The following is a 16,405-nucleotide window of genomic DNA, read 5'->3' as shown; positions in this document are numbered from 1 at the left end:
TGATTCATATCTGGCTATTGAGCGCTTACATTGTAGACAATAAGGAAATTAGAAAAATAAAAAAAACTATGTTGTCTTAGAGGTCTACAGTCAAGTTGGTGAAAGAAACCTACCCCTGTGCAATGGATATCTAATTGTTCTTAATATTGAGTGCGTATTGTGAGCCAGGTTGCAGGATCTCACATTACCTGTAATCCTTTCAAACCCACTACAAGGTTAGCATAATTATACCCACTTATTAGATAACTAAACAAACTCAGCCATGTTAAGTGGCTTTGTTTAAGACCTCAAAGCAAAGCAGTAAATGCGTGATTGGGATTCTGGCTCTGATGTCCATGCTGTTTCCAGTTCATGAAACTGGTTCCAATGTTCAGCTACATGATTGAAAGTCCACAGGTTATAAGATAGGAATTTGGAGGTGAGAGAATTGAAAAACCTAAACCATCACATTTGCTTTGATTTGGTTGGCATATCTTGGTTTAGTATTGGGAACTTCAACTTTATAAGACAACAACAGTAGGTGATTGTTTAAGGCCCCTTTCAGAAAGTAGCAATGAGAGGTACTTCGGACAAGTCAGCTTTTCTAGTATGTGGTGGGTATTATTGGTTTCTGCTAGAAAAGCCCTCGTATCATGGTACTGCATGCAGTCACATGTAGGGGGCACTCCTGACATGTGTCCTATTAAGAGTTCCCTGGAGTTTGGGTTGTCTGTCCAAGTAACATTCTAATAGTGACTTCACATTTGGACACATTGCAGTTAAAGCTTCATTAGCTACAAAATAAACTGCCAGAATTCATTTCCATCTTTTATTTTAAGAGAAAGGGGGAAATCATATGAAAATCCAGAATTAACAAATTTCTTGGAACATTCTAGTCAGTTGAATCCATTTCAACATATACTTTCCAGGCTCCTAATGTGCATTGACACCAGGGACAGAGTTGTGAAAAAGACAGAACAGTAACTCCAGGAAGGACCATATAGATTTTATTCGTGTGTTATTTTTTCAGTTATAACTGGAAATTTTCCCAGGTCAACTCAGGAGATGCTCAATCTTAGAGTAATACTTGGATAGGCAATTCAAACTCAGGAAACTCAGGAGATCCCTCAGCCTGATGCAACGATATGCATAGGAATAAGGAAGAAGAATCTCAGTAACACAGCTGACTCCCAAAAGACTGGCTCATCATGAAAGTACTGGAAAGTTCAGAACCTTCCCAGAATGGCACTTGACTACTGCCACTGTTTCAGCTGCCATGTACAAATTTCTCTTTAATGATAATCATGTCTGTTAAATGTCAGGCACTATGCCAAACACTTTCCAATTCTGATGATTTCTCTATTTCATATTGTCTGCTACTTCTGGACTGTTCTTCCTTTACATTTGCGCTTTGGTTTCTGATTCTGTTATAAATGTCTCAGCTCACTGTGCCTGGATTTCAGATGATTATAGACTTCCTTGATAGCTCCACTTCCCTGATTCATCCAATTTATGGTCCCTCTGTTAAGTGCCAGTATTGAGCTAGGTTCTGGAGTTTCCAAATTTAATGAGATAGCATGGGTCCTAAAGTGTGTGTGTGTGTGTGTGTGTGTGTGTGTGACAGAGAGAGAGAGAGAGCCCAATAAACCAACACAATCCAATTTTAATCTTAAAAAGATCATTTTTCATGGGTGGAAGATGCATTGGGGTGGTGAGGAGGCAGCAAGGGAGAGGTGAGGGGAGGCAGGAGGCTATTCTAGTAATCCAGGTGAGAATGATGCTTGGATTACAGTGCTGATAGTAGAGATGAAGAAAGAGGGAAAATGAGAGCACTCATTAGGGAGTAGCACAAGACACTTATTGGTTGCTTGGATGTTGGATGTTAGCGAAAGGGTAAATTTTCTATTTGAGCAATTGAGTTGATGGGATAACTCTGAGGAAGTCCAGAGAGTGGGAAGTGGTATGGAGAATAGAAGATGTGGAGTTTGAAACGTTTTATATTTGAAATATCAGGGAGAATATGTCAAATAGTTGAATTTGTAAGAGTGGATCTCAGAGGAGTTAGTTAACTGAAGTGGAGATATAAATTTGGTAGTCACAGCATACAGCTGGCACTTGTAGCCATGGTCACAGAAGAGATAATGGAGGGAAAGACTATAGAAGGAAATAAGAAAGATCCTCCAAAGAATTCTAAGCTCAGGGGGTTGAGAAGGAGCAGCCAGGGACTGAATAAAATGTCCCAGTGAGGTGGAAGAAAAAACCCAGGTGATTGTGGTGTTATGGAAGCTGAGAGAGAAGTCATAGGATGGAATTCAGAGCCCAAGAGGCTTTTAGTAGGCTTGATGACACTTCCTTCATCATAATAGCCTAAAAGAAGGAGAGAATGAGTACAAATACTTTAGGCTTGAGCATGGTGGTGAGAAGTTGAGGGAGTTTGCTTCTGGTAATTTGTATTTTTCTCAACTAAGTATGAGGCAAGGTCATAAGCTGAAACTGGTTGGAGGAAGAGGTGTGGGAGACATGAGGAGAGAGAAATTATTCACCTCAGTGAGTGGGAAAGTCAGCCTGTGAGAGAAAGATGGTCAGCCCTCTGGGCAGTTGTGAAACCCCATTGATACCTGGGACCATTACATTAATGTGAACCCTGTCAGTCCAGTTGTGTGATTGTTTTCTCCAGTAACATATAGCTGCTGGGTGATACCTCAGAGGAAGTGGATATTTGGTATGTGAAGGCCAGAATGATGGATGGGCCATGGGCAAGGAATTTGAGGAGATTTGCCAGGAAGTAATTAAAACAAATGCTCATGCAATCTAGGATGGGCAAGAAGAGAAAGTCAGGAGAGACTAAGGGGTGCTGAGAAAATGGTAGGGATTGGAGGATAAACTCAAAGAATTGTGGTAGGGTGGGGGGGCTGTTCTAGAGCATATGATTTGGAACAATGGAATGGGGTGGTCAGAGTTTGAAGTGTATACATTTATATTTTATTTAATTTTTATTTAATTTTTATTATTTTTAAAATTTTTTGATGTTTATTTTTATTTTTGAGAGAGAGAGAGAAAAACAGTGTGAGTGGGGGAGGGGCAGAGAGAGAGGGAGACACAGAATCTGAAGCAGACTCCAGGCTCTGAACTGCCATTACAGAGTCTGATGTGGGACTTGAACTCACGAACCACCAGATCATGACCTGAGCCAAAGTCAGACGCTTAACTGACAGAGCCACCAGGTGCCCCTATTTTTTATTTTAAAAAATGTTTATTCATTTATTTTGAGAGGGAGAGAGAGCACGAGTGGATGAGGGGAAAGAGAGAGAGAGAGAGAGAGAGAGAGAGAGAGAGAGAGATAATCCTAAGTGGGCTCCATGCTGTCAGCATAGAGTCTGACATGGTGGGGCTTGATCTCACAAACCATGAGATCATGGCCTAAGCCGAAATGAAGAGTCAGACGCTCAACCAACTGAGCCACCCAGGTGCCCCACATTGATATTTTACATATAATATCGTTTCTATTGGTGGAAAAATTGAGGATGTGACCATGGCAGTGGGTAGCCTAGATAGGGGGAAGGAAAACGTGAAGGAGCAGGAGACCAAAGTGCTGGACAGGTTTATGTGTGGATGTTGATACCAGTGAGAATGATACAGAAATTGGAATGAAGAGGAAACAGTCAGAGGCTCAGTTCTTTAAGGGTTAAGGGAGTGGTCAGGAGGTCAAGAGATAATATCAACAAGGATGTGTGTTCACCAGAGACTGTTTTATGAGTAAGGGGGAGGAGGGTTTGGAAGAAGAAATGGGGAACAAGGAGGACACCTTCCCCATCTTAAGACTCTGATGGTGTGGGGTATGAGAGAACAAAGCACCTTCCATTCAAGAGACTATAGGAGAAATAGTGTCTCAGAGAACAGCCAGATTTCAGCTAAGGCAAAGAGAACTTACCAAGAAAAGTTGATGATTTATGAATATTTGCTGACCCCAGAGTAGGATTTTTAGAGGGTTGTCATGGAAGGGTTTGTTGGGAGAGGGATTGAGCGAGATTAGGAGATGTACAAAGCAGTATAGAGATGTGTACCCATCTACTCCCTGTTGTCTCTGCAGAGCCAAATTTGCACTATAGGTAACCAGCCTTTGTATAGGCTCAATAAGGGGTAACTTGTCTCTACTCAAATTCCCTAAAGCCAAATGGCAATGACTTGGGTACTGAATGTAGCTTCCTGTACTTAAGAAGGTACCTAGAACTATGTCCCTCAGCAAAGGGTAAGGACAGGGCAAGTACTCTGAGGGCAACGAATTCCCATAGAAAACCTTATCCAATCATAACCACTTTTCAAAACAGAAGCCTTCTCTACAGCACAGTCAGTAGCTTATGTTCAAATATGTTTAATTAATATGGCAATATTTCTAAAGTCTAGTTCATATTAGCATAGACATGTACCTAAGTTATTTTTTTAATGTTTTATTAATTTTTTTTTGAGAGAGAGAGAGAGAGAGAGAGAGAGAGAGAGAGAAACAGAACGTGAGTAGGGTAGGGGCAGAGAGAGACACACAGAATCTGAAGCAGGCTCCAGGCTCCAAGCTGTCAGAGCAGAACCTGATGTGGGGCTCAAACCCATGAATCGTTAGATCATGATTTGAGCTGAAGTCAGACACTTAACCAACTGAGCCACCCAGCACCCGTAAGTTATTTTTAAATGCCAAATAAAATGTCAATAGAAGGTCATATAATCCCCCTTAGATTAGCAAAGATAATAAATATTGGTAGTACTCATGGCTGTTGAAGTGAGGGAGGTGGGTACCACATTACACTATTGGATAGAGAGTGAATTTGTTTAAAATTTGTGAATGATAACTTATGATATCTTAAAATCTTAAATGCCCATATCCATTGACATTAAATTCCACTTTTAGTAACCTAATGCATAAAAAAATTCTCACTGTATTTTAGGTACATAATGTATTTTTCAGGGATGTTGATGGCAGGTTTATTGAAATAGCAAGAGCTTCAACAATCTGTTCATCAATGGAGAAATGGTTTGAAAATTACCTTTGCACAAAGAAATACTAGACAGTAATTTAAAAGAATAAAGAACAATGACAGCAAAGACAGATCTGCAGGCACTAACATGAAAGGATATCTTTGCTATACGCATAAGCAAAAAAGCAAATCATAGACCAGTATGTATAGCAGGACTGCGTTTTTGTAAAAGAAAGTGTGTATGTGCTATATGTGTGTGTGTGTATATGTATATTATCAATTCTAAGACTTACATTTTTCATATTTTCATGTCTCTGAAATTAGGATGTTTCTTACAACGTGTGGTGTGTTACAGTTTAATTGATAGTGGTCGTTCTTTCTTGGTGGTACAGAAATTGATGGCACATTTTACAATTGACAGAAATTGGCAGAATATGGCAGGTAAATAGATGAGTAGAGAGAAAGAAAGGTAAGAATGTATAAGCATAGGAAAAAGGATACACATTGAATAATTGCTAGATGTCATCTTTAGGGATGGGATTGAAATGATAATAGGTGGCGTTTTTTCCCTTCTTTTTAAAAATATTTCTTCCAATCGACATTGAATATGTAGATTCCGTGCTCCTGGATAGGAAGAACAAATATTGTTAAAATGTCGATACTACCCAAAGCAATCTACATATTCAATGCAATCCCTATCAAAATAACACTAGCATTCTTCACAGAACTAGAACAAACAATCCTAAAATTTGTATGGAACCAGAAAAGAGCCTGAATAGCCAAAGTAATCCTGAAAAAGAAAACCAAAGCAGGAGGCATCACAATCCTGGACTTTAAGATGTATTACGAAACTGTAATCACCAAGACAGTATGGTACTGGCACAAAAACAGACACTTAGATCAATGGAATAGAATAGAGAACCCAGAAATGGACCCACAGACATATGGCCAACTAATCTTTGACAAAGCAGGAAAGAATATCCGATGGAATAAAGACAGTCTCTTCAGCAAATGGTGTTGGGAAATCTGGACAGCGACATGCAGAAGAATGAACCTGGACCACTTTCTTACACCATACACAAAAATAAACTCAAAATGGATGAAAGACCTAAATGTAAGACAGGAAGCCATCAAAATCCTCGAGGAGAAAGCAGGCAAAAACCTCTTTTATCTTGGCTGAAGCAACTTCTTATTTAATACGTCTCCAGAGGCAAGGGAAACAAAAGCAAAAATGAACTGTTGGGACCTCATCAAAATAAAAAGCTTCTGCACAGAGAAGGAGACAATCAGCAAAACTAAAACGAAACTGACAGAACAGGAGAAGATATTTGCAAAAAACATATCAGATAAAGGGTTAGTATCCAAAATCTATAAAGAACTTATCAAACTTAACACCCAAAAAACAAATAATCCAGTGAAGAAATGGACAAGACATGAATAGACACTTTTCCAAAGAAGACACCCAGATGGTTAACAGACACATGAAAAATGCTCAACCTCACTCATCATCAGGGAAATACAAATGAAAACCACAATGAGATATCACCTTACCCTGTCAGAATGACTAAAATTAACAACTCAGGCAATGACAGATGTTGGCGAGGATGTAGAGAAAGAAGAACTCTTTTGCACTGCTAGTGGGAATGCAAGCTGGTGTAGCCACTCTGGAAAACAGTGTGGGGGTTCCTCAAAAAACTAAAAATAGAACTACCCTATGACCTAGCAATTGTACTACTAGGTATTTATCCAAAGGATACCGTTGGGTTGTTTCAATATGCACCCCAATGTTTATAGCAGCAGTATCAACAATAGCCAAAGTATGGAAAGAGCCCAAATGTCCATTGACTGATGAATAGATAAAGAAGATGTCATATAGGTGTATACAATTGAGTATTACTCGGCAATCAAAAAGAATGAAATCTTGCCATTTGCAACAACGTGGATGGAACTAGAGTGTATTATGCTACGTGAAATTAGTCAGAGAAAGACAAATATCTTATGACTTCACTCATTTGTGGAATTTAAGATACAAAACAGATGAACATAAGGGAAGGGAAGCAAAAATAATATAAAAACAGGGAGGGGGACAAAACACAAGAGGCTCTTAAATATAGAGAACAAGCTGAGGGTTGCTGGAAGGGTTGTGGGTGGAGGGATGGGCTAAATGGGCAAGGGACATTAAGGAGGACACTTGTGATGAGCAGTGGGTATTATACGTAGGGGATGAATCAATGGATTCTACTCCTGAAATCATTATTATACTATATGCTAACTAACTTGGATGTAAATTTTAAAAAATTTCTGAATTTAATTAAAATTTTCATTTGTGGTAAAAATGACCAAATCTTAAGGAACACTTTGATGAGTTTTCATGGATGTATATGACCCGTGTAACCATCACTCAGAATAGATTTAGAATATTTTCATCTTCCCAGAAATCTCCTTCATACCCAATCAATCAATAGTCACCCCTCCTCCCCATAAACTCTATTGCCTTCTATCAACACAGATTAATTCACCAGTTCTGGACATTAAATAAATGCAATCATACATTTATGCATTCCATTCGTCAAATGGAATAAAATGAGATGTTCTCTTCTGTGTCTGGCTCTTCTTTCACTTAACACGATGTCTTTGAGTTTCATTCATATTATTTGCGTGGCAGTAGCTTTTCTTTCCTTGTTGCCTAGGATTACATTGTGTAATTATACCATTCTTTATTTATCCATTATTCTGTTGGGACATTTGAGGTATCTTTGCTTTGGGACTATTACAAAATAAAGCTGTTGCATTCATGTACCTGTCTTTTTCTGGACATATGACCTTAATTCTCTTAGGACTGACTGCATGGCAGTAGAATGGTTAGATCATAGGGCAAGCATATGTTTAGCCTTAGTAGATATTGCCAAATAATTTTCCAAAGTGGTTTTACCATTTTCACTTCCCCCTGCAATTTATCAGATTTCCAGTTGCTTCACACCATCATCGACACTTGATGTTGTCTGTCATCCTAATTTTAGCAATTCTGGAGCATGTGTAGTATTATCTTATGGTGGTTTTAATTTCCATTTCTCTGACTACTAATGATATCAAACACCTTTCATATCCTTATTGGCCATACAGATATTCTCTTTTTTGAAGTCCTGTTTTGCTCATTTGAAAATTAGATTGGTGTGTTTTTTTAGTTGACTTATGGAAGTTTTTATATATTCTGGATGTGAATCCTTTGTCATATATAAATTATATATATAATATAATATATTACATATACTATATATACTATATATAATATAATATATAACATGTATGTTATGAATCGTCCCAAATATTTGTGGCTTTTTTATCCACTATGGTGTCTATTCATTAACAGAAGTTCTTAATTTAGATTAATGACAATTTATCATTCTTTTATGGTTGTGTCTTTGATATACTATAGAAAAAATTTAATAATAACATTTAAAGACATTTAAAATATATATATGTGTATACACACACACACACATATATATATATATATATATATATATATATATATATATATATACAGTAAAACCTTGGATTGTGAGTAACTTGTTCTGTGAGTGTTACACAAGATAAGCAAACATTTCTAATAAATTTTAACTTGATAAGTGAGCGATGTCTTGCAACATGAGTAGTATGTGACACTGAATGTCACATGATCACAAATGAGCCAGTGGTTCTCAAAATTCACTTTGATATATGAGTGCTTTTGATTACAAGCATGTTTCCAGAATGAATTATGCTCTTAAACCAAGGTTTTACAGTGTGTGTGTGTGTGTGTGTGTGTGTGTGTGTGTGTGTATGTATATACTTATTTATACATTTTCTTCACTTATTGTTCTGGCTAGGACTCCAGTTCAGTATTGCATAGAAGTGGTAATAATGGGCCTGCTTGCCTTGTTACCAACCAGTGGACAAATTTTACTATTTCACCACTGAGTGTGATTTTAATTGTAGGCATTTGTAAATATATTTCTTTTGTGTTTTAGTATGAAATTTTTAAAAGAATTATGGGTATCAGTGAGGAACGCTTCATCTCTTTTCCAGATGTTTCTCATGAAGGAAGCTCAGTTAGTACAACTTCATGTCTCTCTTTGCTTATCCTGCCACGAGGATTGGTGGAGTAGCTTATCTGCTTGGTAGGTCTGGGAAGACTACTGTGGGTATATTCCTCTTGACTGCTCTCTTCATCTTCCTCTTGGGGGACCCCTGCTCTTGTCCAGGATTCATACTGGCTATGACAGGCCAGTATGTCTAGATCAGGGATTCAGCTAGCCTAGCTAGCAGGGTTGGCCCATTTGGCTCTCAAGCTAAGCTACATCCCCCAACCTGGCCCTTCAGAATAACGAAGTTGATATTTTAATTTCCTATCTACCTTAATCTTTGCTTTAATTTTCAATTTGTTTCATAGCCTAGATGCAGAAGAAAAAAAGGCTTGCTACTTTTTATCTTTCTGTACCTTAAAATGTCAATAGTGGTAGCAAGCAATACTTTTACTTTTTTATTGCATTGTTTTTTATCATTTGCATTTCTATTAATTTTTTAAATTTGAATATAGTTGACACACAATCTTACATTAGTTTCAGGTGCACAGCATAGTGATTCACCATCTCTATACATTATTCTATGCTCATCACAAGTGTAGCTACCATTTGTCACCATACCATTTGTTGCATTATTTTTAAATAAAACAAATTTGTCACAAAGAATGAAAGACATTCTGTTAAAGCAAGATATTTTCAAGGTATAGTCTTCATGAGCCATTCTGCTTATCCTGGCCTTCTTTCTATTATCATTGCCCTGGCCACAATCTTCCTGCTGTGCTTTAGCCAGGCTTCATCCTCCAACAGGAAGCTGTCCAACACCATTCCCTTCTTGAAGGCATTAGCTTTTCTCTCAGCACCACCATGTATGCACATCTAACTTGTCCTCTGGATCCCCTTTCTTCCCTGAAGGGCCAAGAGTGAGGTTCTGCAAAGCCAAACCTCACAGCTATCATAGGTGTTCCATCCATTAGTTGGACATTTCCAGAGAGACCCTAGAGTAAATGAACCTCTCAGGACTTTGTTTCCAAATCTTTAAATGAGAAATACAATGAGGGCCACCCGCATAGGATACCTATGAAGATTAAAAGAGTTATTTGAACGTAAAAGCACTAACACTAATGTCTGGCTCATAGTAAGACTTTATTATGTGTTAGTTATTATTATTAGATGATTTTATTGCATTTGTTGGGCTTTTCAGTATATCATTTTATACTTTAATCAGGATGTTTTGGGGACATATAGCTTATTTTCCAAATTAGTTTTTAAGCTCTATAAAAGCAAATCTGGGTCTTGTACTTTCCTCACATTTCCTTTGTGCTAATCAAATTTACTGTCTGCAATAGCACAGTAAAATATTAATATTGGGATCTTTTCCTACTATATTTCTGAAATAGCACTGGCCTAATCTTTTTTGAAGTTGTGATATTATGGATGTGTCTCTAATATGCAGAAATTTTACTTTCTTTAAGTATTCAGAGAAAGATGAAGAAAACTTTCAGGAAATAGAATAAAAACTAATTTGTTCCTGAATATCTGGGTTGGAGTCCTGGTCTTTCCATTTATTTATTAGCTGGGTGATTTTCATCTCTGAGTCTCGATTTCTCTGTGTCAATAAAATGAGCCTAGTAATACTTCCTTTTTAATGCAATATTTACCTTCATTCCGTATTTCAATATTTGGATTGAAATACCAAAATAATAATATTTCTCCAACAAAAATATTTAAAAGTAGCTGAACCACTAGAATACTGTAAATCTGTACTGCACTCACTACTGTGTGTGTATTATATCATCTATCTATCATCATCATCATCATCATCATCTATCTATATCTGGCATTGTTGAGTTAGTTGCAGAAAAGTTATAGACCAATGTTTATCAAATAAGTTTCTCTGGAGATGCTAATAGATGTTTCTGGGTCAGGGAGGGAGTTACAAATAAATGAAAAACTTGCAAAACTGGTCAGTTTCCACAGAATTATAATCAATTACAATGCATGGGACACAATTTGCATCTTTATGGACAAGAATTATTTGCATTACTATCAATTTTCTACAATTTCAGCGTGGTAAAAAATCTCAGAGACAATGAAAGCTTAAAATAATCTGAATTCATGAGCTAGTCAGTACTCTGTTTAAAGTTCAGTCTTTCACAATTTTTCCCGATACCACATGTCTTCTCAAACAGAAAGCTCTGTTCGCTAGTCCTTTATTTGAAAAGAGCTTTAAGGGGCGCCTGGGTGGCTCAGTGGGTTGAATGTCCAACTTTGGCTCAGGTCATGATCTTGCAGTTCATGAGTTTGAGTCCTGCATCAGGCTTTGTGTGGACAGCTCAGAGCCTGGAGCCTGCTTCAAATTCTGTGTCTCCCTTTCTCTCTGCCCTCTCCTGATCGTGCTCTGCCTCTCTCTCTCTCTCTAAAATAAATAAAGATTAAAAAAACCTAAAAGATGTAAAAGGAGCCTTGGGTTAATTATTTAAAAAAATATATGCACTGATAGCTCATTTAATGAATATAGAACATCTCCAGATGGAAAGATATTGAACTAAAAGGGAAAACTTCAATATAGGAAATTCTTTAAATTGATTTTAGTTTCTATTCAAATCAATAAATATAGTACCGACCATCTGATTCAAAGAACAAGAATGGTACCTTGTCTTTTGGGCACTTACAATGTTCTACCATCCATGGTGTTGGGTTTGGCCCCATGTTTGCATAGGATCCCGTGCCTGACAGTATATTTCTGGAAGTCTAGATAATTTAGTCTAGAAAATAGCCATATACTCAACAATAGCCAAATTATGGAAAGAGCCTAAATGTCCACCAACTGATGAATGGATAAAGAAATTGTGGTTTATATACACAATGGAGTACTACGTGGCAATGAGAAAAAATGAAATATGGCCTTTTGTAGCAACATGGATGGAACTGGAGAGTGTGATGCTAAGTGAAATAAGCCATACAGAGAAAGACAGATACCATATGGTTTCACTCTTATGTGGATCTTGAGAAACTTAACAGGAACCCATGGGGGAGGGGAAGAAAAAAAAAAAAAGAGGTTAGAGTGGGAGACAGCCAAAGTATAAGAGACTGTTAAAAACTGAGAACAAACTGAGGGTTGATGGGGGGTGGGAGGGAGGAGAGGGTGGGTGATGGGTATTGAGGAGGGCACCTTTTGGGATGAGCACTGGGTGTTGTATGGAAACCAATTTGACAATAAATTTCATAAAAAAAAAAAAAGAAAATAGCCATATATGAGGTTCCATAATTCAAAGATAGTTACTTAAGTTCCCTTTACTAATGTAAATGGAAGACCTTTCAGTTACCATCTTGCCTCTGTTTCCAAACTCCCCTGGGTAGCTGATGGAAGAAAACTATACAAATCTAAGAACCAAAAATTGTCCTGGAGCAGTACATTTTGAATCCCTATTTTAGAAGGGGACATTTCCATTAAAAATGTCTTCACAGGGGCGCCTGGGTGGCGCAGTCGGTTAAGCCTCCGACTTCAGCCAGGTCACGATCTCGCGCTCCGTGAGTTTGAGCCCCGCGTCAGGCTCTGGGCTGATGGCTCAGAGCCTGGAGCCTGTTTCCGATTCTGTGTCTCCCTCTCTCTCTGCCCCTCCCCCGTTCATGCTCTGTCTCTCTCTGTCCCAAAAATAAATAAATGTTGAAAAAAAAATTAAAAAAAAAAAATGTCTTCACAATTATAAAGAAGCGCAGCTCCTCACATCTCAAACCACTTTTATGTAAAATATGATCTTCACTTTTTTTGTGTGTAACTAAGAGGTCTATTAATGTGTTTTTTTTTAAAAAAAAAAACAAAGAAAAAACTTTTTTGTGCTCAAAATTTAATTTAAGCTTCTGAGATTAGAAAGCTCCTGGCAACTTTCATCAAGATTATATACTATCGCTACTGCTACTGTTACTACTATTATTACTACAACAAGAACCCTGTTTCATAGTCAGATACTGTATTATCTACAACTAGACTGAATTGGGTCATTACAATGGTGTGTAGGAATTTCCTCAAGCTAAGGCGTCCAAGTTGTGATTTTAAAATTATTCTGTTTTTCATGGTTCTTCTGTCCTCTCTTATTGGAAGTGACCCCTTGTCACTGCTTTGGGTGGACTTGAATCTAAGACCTTATTTTAGTTTGTCACTTCTTCATATTGTTAGGATTGATACTACCATGGTCAAAGCCCATGCATTTGTCCATAGAACCTCTCACTCAGCACTTACAGACATGGTCTTTATATGATGCCAAAACACTTCACATTCCCCTCTCATAGACAACATTGAGAAGTTCAGGTAAAGGCAGTGGCCAAATGGTACTCTTTGTGGGCAAATTTTTGATGTATGGTGTACAAGTGTGCATATCTGAACACATATGGAGCCATCAGTAATACATAGTAGAGTCCACAAATATTTTCCTTTTCTTTACAAATTTTTAAATGTTTATTTTTTGAGAGAGAGAAAGAAAGACAGAGAGACAGAGTGTGGACAGGGGAGGGGTAGAGAGAGAGATACAGAAGCCACAGGCTCCAGGCTCTGCGCTGTCGGCACAGAGCACGATATTGGGGCTCAAACTCACGAACCATGAGATCATGACCTGAGCTGAAGTCGGATGCTTAACTGACTGAGCCACACAGGTGCCCCACAAATATTTTCTATAAAGGGCCAAATAGTAAGAATTTTAGGCTTTGCAAGTTATAGGGGCTGTCCTTCATTCTGGCACAATTACTTAACTTGTAGTCATCATAACACAAAAGCAGCCATAGACTGTAAATAAATGAAAGGAGACAGCTGTGTTCCAATAAAACTTTATTCACAAAAACATGCAGACACCCCAGAGGCTATAGTTTTCTGACCTCAAAATATAGTATAGTCTGGACAAGAAATTATAATGCCAGGGGATCCCAGCTCTGCCCCTTACCAGCTGAGTGCATGGCTTAATTCTCTCATGTCAGTTGAAAGAATAGTTTTATAAGCTCTAAAGTACTATGCAGACATCTAATATGGTATTCATTCAATCATTCATCTATTCAACAAATATGTATATCAAATGCCTACCATGTGTCAAGAACTGTCCCAGAACAACAAGGTGATAGTAGGTAAGGATGAGTCACATAAACTTTGGGGAGGGTACCAATGTCAGGCTGTTGGGTGATTGTCAGGTTGGGGTCATAAGGTAAGGTGACAGCCTAGTGGGGGGGGGGGGGGTTTCCCCTGAAGGGAATTGATGTTCATACAGTCACTCGTTTTGGGAAGTGGTTAATTCTGGGAAGGAAATGAGTTGGCACTTTGGGTTGGGGGTGGTCACACTTCTTTCTCTCTCCGGGACCAGGAAGAGTTGGGCCAAGATTCTAAGTCATGAAAAGGCCTAGGTAATTCTGGTTGTGGGGAGTGAGATGTTTCTTAGCTATGTGGAAGTAGGCATACAGTGATTGGTGTCATCAAGTTCATGATTTCCCACTTAGAGGGGCCAGAGACCAAGAGGAGAAGCAGCCAGCATTTCTGGAGCAGCCAGCATGAAGACTCAGGGTTGTAGGGTCACTGGCCTCAAAAAAGCAAGGTCCCTTCCAGAATCCAGAGTAGGATGTGAATGGTGCAGGATCAAACCGAAACAATTTGGAAGCAAGAAGTACTTTATTTTGTAGATACTGGCAGAAAGAGAACTATATTTAAATGTTGTTCTTGCAACCAAATAATTGTAGTACAGGATGGTAAGTATTCAGATAGAAGTGAGGATGTCAAGGAAGAAATTGGATGCCTAACTTAGCCTGGGAATGGTTCTTGATAAATAAGGTCTGAGTTAAGATTTTATGAATGAGGTCAGGTTAACCAAGCAGAGAAAGGAGGGCAAGAACCATGTAGATAAATGGATCAGCATATGCAAAATCAGGTGGCTTCAGAGGGAGTAGTGCAATGTCATTAGGGATGTGATTCTGGAGTCAGACTGTGAGCATTTACACCCTGGCTTCTGAGCTACTTAGACATATGTATGCATTTCTCTGAGCCTCCATTTCTTCATCTGTAACATGGGAATGGCAACCTTTATCTCATAAAACAGCATAAGAATGAAATAGACAACAGTATCAAGGGCCTCAATAATGATGCCTGGAATCTGGCAAGCAGGCACTCAGTGTCAGTGATGATATACACTTATGTGATATAAAGCTATTTAAGTAAACACACCGTAATTAATGAAAAAGTAGCATGAAAATGTCAGATTCAGTTGAGGGCTGTATATTTGAGTGCATGAAAGTCACTTTGGCAGTAGGAATGAAGCTTCCTTAAGCATTTTCTTGACTTTTCTTCATCTTGATGTGTCAATCCCATGATGGGTGGTGGCCTTTCTTCCCTTGACTACTTCGGCCCCTGGTGCTGAGAGCACCAGGCCAGCTGTTAAAATGGAACTAGTTGTGATAGCAGAAGGCAAAGTCAGAAAGGTCACGGCCATTATGTTTCCTTGGCCCCCAGCAGTGGGAACAAAATGATGAGATATGTCAGCTGGTTTTCACTTGGAGCTTTCTGTTCGTGAAGCTGGATCAGACTGTAATGCAGCATGTTTTTGATTAGTTGAGCTGATACCCTCAGCTGGTAATTCCCTATCTCACTGAAAATGAATCTACACATTTCTTGAGTGTTGACTTTGTGCTAGACACTGATCTAAATGCTGGGGCTTGGGGTGAATTCTTGCTCCTAGACGCTCAATCCTAAGTGGAAAAAAAAAGACACACAAACACCAACACTCCAGTATGTGAATAGTGTTGCCATGAGGGAGACACAGGGAGGTGACCCCCAGTACTCCATCTCTCAAATATTCAATAGGCTTATCCAGGCTAGTTTTCCCGATAGTATGAAAGCATTCATTGGGTGTTTGCCTCATGAACACCTTTGTTGGTCCAATGGCTGGTTTTTCCAGAGGCAGATGGAGATGACTTCAGTGAGTTTGAGGAAATATCATTGCCCTCATATTTGCCCTTGAGATTTTTCCTGCTCCTCTCCCACAGTGAAACTCCTTTGAAGATACTGAATGTAATAAAAGACCTCACATTTGTACACTTTCCAAGCTTTTGTATGTTCTTCCCACAGCTTTGGAAAGGATTATGCTTCTTATTTTACAGTTGAGGAACCTTAGAGAGTGTCTGTGACTCATAAAGATTCTCATGTTAATCACTGTATGAGTTAGGATTCAAACTCAGGTTTCCAAACCGTCCATTCCCATGTGCCACCCCCAGACTTGGTTCTCTCTTTCCTCCACCATAGGGCAAGTACATCCCCTACATTGGACTACATCCCAAGCTTTCAACATATTGGTTACAATCTTGTCCCAGCTCTTGCCCAAGCTGCCCAAGGTAAAGATCTGGACCAAAAGCAATTTTTTAAAACTC

At 38.5% G+C, this 16,405-nt stretch overlaps 1 protein-coding gene and 1 long non-coding RNA gene across 3 annotated transcripts in view; one reads left to right on the top strand and one right to left on the bottom strand.

Moving 5' to 3' along the window:
* LOC125150100 (uncharacterized) overlaps nucleotides 1-16,405 on the top strand; it is a 215,011-nt gene that overhangs the window by 85,108 nt on the left and 113,498 nt on the right. The gene's annotated exons all lie outside the window — the stretch shown is intronic.
* Nucleotides 1-16,405, bottom strand: part of TNFSF8 (TNF superfamily member 8) — a 50,946-nt gene that overhangs the window by 2,080 nt on the left and 32,461 nt on the right. The window contains exon 5 of one of the 2 annotated variants that reach the window (XR_007146187.1): nucleotides 13,632-15,564. The exons of the other annotated variant lie outside the window; for it this stretch is intronic. The gene's annotated coding sequence lies outside the window, so the exon portion shown is untranslated. Of the gene's footprint in view, nucleotides 1-13,631; nucleotides 15,565-16,405 lie in introns of those variants that run through there. 2 annotated transcript variants of the gene reach the window in all.

Source organism: Prionailurus viverrinus, chromosome D4, assembly GCF_022837055.1.
Source record: "Prionailurus viverrinus isolate Anna chromosome D4, UM_Priviv_1.0, whole genome shotgun sequence".
NCBI classification, from domain to species: Eukaryota; Metazoa; Chordata; class Mammalia; order Carnivora; family Felidae; genus Prionailurus; species Prionailurus viverrinus.
Note: the sequence above shows the minus strand (reverse complement) of the source record. Positions and strands in the feature narration are given on the sequence as shown.